The following is a 3408-nucleotide window of genomic DNA, read 5'->3' as shown; positions in this document are numbered from 1 at the left end:
TACCTCTTGAAATCTGTTTCCTGCTATTTTGCCTCACTTTCTAGTCCGCCTCGTTGACTTCCCTCAACAGATTTTTGGACGATAGTTGTCCTTTATCACTCTGCCAGTTTGTGAATTGCTGTGCCCCTGAGCTCCATTTCTCAACTCGTTTTTTGGGAGCTGAACGCAAGTCCAAATTTTGGATCATGTCCTATACTGGTTCCCGGTGCGTGGCTGAGACTCTGGTTAATTCTTCTTCCTTCCGGGAAATTAGAGGGACATGTGCCCGTCCAAATGCCTAACAGCTACTCTCTCATGGGTTCTCCCTCCTCCCTTTCGTCCTCTGCCAAATTGGGAACCTGTGCAAACCAGGAGGTTAAAGGGCCTGTCTCTCCAAGTTGGGAGATTGATAGTAAGGCAGTTGGAAAGTCAAACTGGAGCACCAGGAGAGGGACTATTCGTTGAGTTTTAGAAACCTTTCGTATTCACAGTGTTTACATTCTCTAGGTTTCCTGTACATGTTATAGCTGTAGTAATATTCCCTTGAACCTGGAGAGTTGGGACCCATGGAATGGGGGCCATGCATTATTGCTTGAAAGGGTCTGCATTTGCTCAACCAATCTCACCAATCCTCTCAGTCCCAAGTGTCCAGCCTTATGCCACTTCCAGCTCTAATTGTAGATAGGGTCTTTCCAGGTTTCCTCAGACACCCTGAAGGAATTGTAAAGAATTTCCCTGTTTTTTGGTTTTGCTTTTGAAATTCCTTTTTAGAGTGGGTTTGAGCTGATTCTCGCTGCCATGTTTATGCCACTCTAGACACACTTGATTCCCTTATGGAGTTATATCAATACATAGGTTTTAAGATTATTACTAGTCAGATATATTCCTCTGTGGGAAATATGGGCTTTTGAGTCTCTTTCACTGAGGAAGGTGTAGGTCTTGTCTATTCCAAAGTTGGTTTTTGGAACGGTCCCTGTGCTTATATCAAACTCTGGTTTTATGCATCAACCCACCTCTCCGTCCCCTTTATGCAGGCATAAGAGTGTTTTCTAAATGTGAGACTCTGTTCTCTTTCCTAACTCAGTTCACGTGTAGCCATGTTTACAGGATCTTCATAAGTGGTATCTTATGATAAGTTTCTTTTTCTGTTTGACTTATTTCACTTAGAATCATCGTACCTGAATCCACTCACTTTGCTGCTACTGGTCTTATGACATTGATTTCATTGCAGGGGAATATTCCATCGTACGTAAGTACCACAATGTTTTGAACCATTTTTATATTTCCTGGGATATTTAAGGTGTACCCAAGTTGAGGTTCTTGTAGTCAGTGCAGCCCTAAATTTGGAGGTGGCTCTTTCTTATTGATTTTCAGTTTTCCCAATGTATATTCCCTAAACTGGAAGTGGCCTTGACTCTGTAGCTCGGTTGTTTACTTGTTTTAGGGAACACAATGCACTCCTCCAGTGAGGCAGTTGGCAATTTACATCCTGCCTATCAGCATAACAAGGCTCCCAGTTCTCCAGGGCCTGTCTTGCCTTTCTGTTTTTTACACATTTTTTGGATGTCCCTTTTGACCGGTGGGAAATGATACTTCCTTGTAGTGCAGATTTGCATTGCCCGCTTGCTTGCTTGGCCAAAAAGGGCGTATGCGTTTTCTCCTGAATATATTCAGGAGAAAACGCATACGCCCTTTTTGGCCAAGTGCACCATTGTCCAAGTTGTGCCCCTCTTCCTGTGCTTTACAGGCGATTCCAACGTACCTCTTGAAATCTGCTTCCTGCTATTTTGCCTCGCTTTCAAGTCCGCCTCGTTGACGTCCCTCAACAGATTTTTGGAAGATAGCTGTCGTTTATCACTCTGCACGTTTGTTAATTGCTGTGCCCCTGAGCTCCATTTCTCAACTCGTTTTTTGTGAGCTGTACGCAAGTCCAAAATTTTGGATCATGTCCTATACTGGTTCCGGGTGGGTGGCTGAGACTTTGTTTAATTCTTCTTCCTGCCGGGAAATAAGAGTGACATGTACCCGTCCAAAAGCCTAACAGCTACTCTCTCATGGGTTCTCCCTCGTCCCTTCCATCCTCTGCCAAATTGGGAACCTGTGCAAACCAGGAGGTTAAAGGGCCTGTCTCTCCAAGTTGGGAGATTGATAGTAAGGCAGTTGGAAAGTTAAACTTGAGCACCAGGAGAGGGACTATTCGTTGAGTTTTAGAAACCTTCGTATTCACAGTGTGTACATTCTCTAAGTCTCCTGTACATGTTATAGCTGTAGTAATATTCCCTTGAACCTGGAGAGTTGGGAACGATGGAATGGGGCCATGCATTATTGCTTGAAAGGGTCTGCATTTGCTCACCCAATCTCACCAATCCTCTCAGTCCCAAGTGTCCAGCCTTATGCCACATCCAGCTGTCATTGTAGATAGGGTCTTTCCAGGTTTCCTCAGACACCCTGAAGGAATTGTAAAGAATTTCCCTGTTTTTTGGTTTTGCTTTTGAAATTCCTTTTTATAGTGGGTTTGAGCTGATTCTCGCTGCCATGTTTATGCCACTCTAGACACACTTGATTCCCTTATGGAGTCATATCAATACACAGGTTTTAAGATTCTTACTAGTCAGATATATTCCTCTGCGGGAAATATGGGGTTTTGAGTCTCTTTTACTGAGGAAGGTGTAGGTCTTGTCTATTCCAAAGTTGGTTTTTGGAACGGTCCCTGTGCTTATATCAAACTCTGGTTTTATGCATCACCCCACCTCTCCATCCCCTTTAGGCAGGCATAAGAGTGTTTTCTAAATGTGAGACTCTGTTCTCTTTCCTAACTCAGTTCACGTGTAACCATTTTTACAGGATCTTCATAAGTGTTATCTTATGATAAGTTTCTTTTTCTGTGTGACTTATTTCACTTAGAATCATCGTACCTGAATCCACTCACTTTGCTGCTACTGGTCTTATGACATTGATTTCATGGCTGAGGAATATTCCATCGTACGTAAGTACCACAATGTTTTGAACCATTTTTATATTTCCTGGGATATTTAAGGTGTACCCAAGTTGAGGTTCTTGTAGTCAGTGCAGCCCTAAATTTGGAGGTGGCTCTTTCTTATTGATTTTCAGTTTTCCCAAGGTATATTCCCTAGACTGGAAGTGGCCTTGGCTCTGTAGCTCTGTTGTTTACTTGTTTTAGGGAACACAATGCACTCCTCCAGTGAGGCAGTTGGCAATTTACATCCCGCCCATCAGCATAACAAGGCTCCCTGTTCTCCATGGCCTGTCTTGCCTTTCTGGTTTTTACACATTTTGTGGATATCCCTTTTGACCAGTGGGAAGTGATACTTCTTTGTAGTGCAGATTTGCATTGCCTGCTTGCTTGCTTGGCCAAAAAGGGCGTATGCGTTTTCTCCTGAATATATTCAGGAGAAAACGCATACGCCC

Source organism: Mesoplodon densirostris, unplaced genomic scaffold (genome assembly GCF_025265405.1).
Source record: "Mesoplodon densirostris isolate mMesDen1 unplaced genomic scaffold, mMesDen1 primary haplotype scaffold_37, whole genome shotgun sequence".
NCBI lineage: Eukaryota > Metazoa > Chordata > Mammalia > Artiodactyla > Ziphiidae > Mesoplodon > Mesoplodon densirostris.
This window is presented reverse-complemented; position numbering follows the sequence as displayed.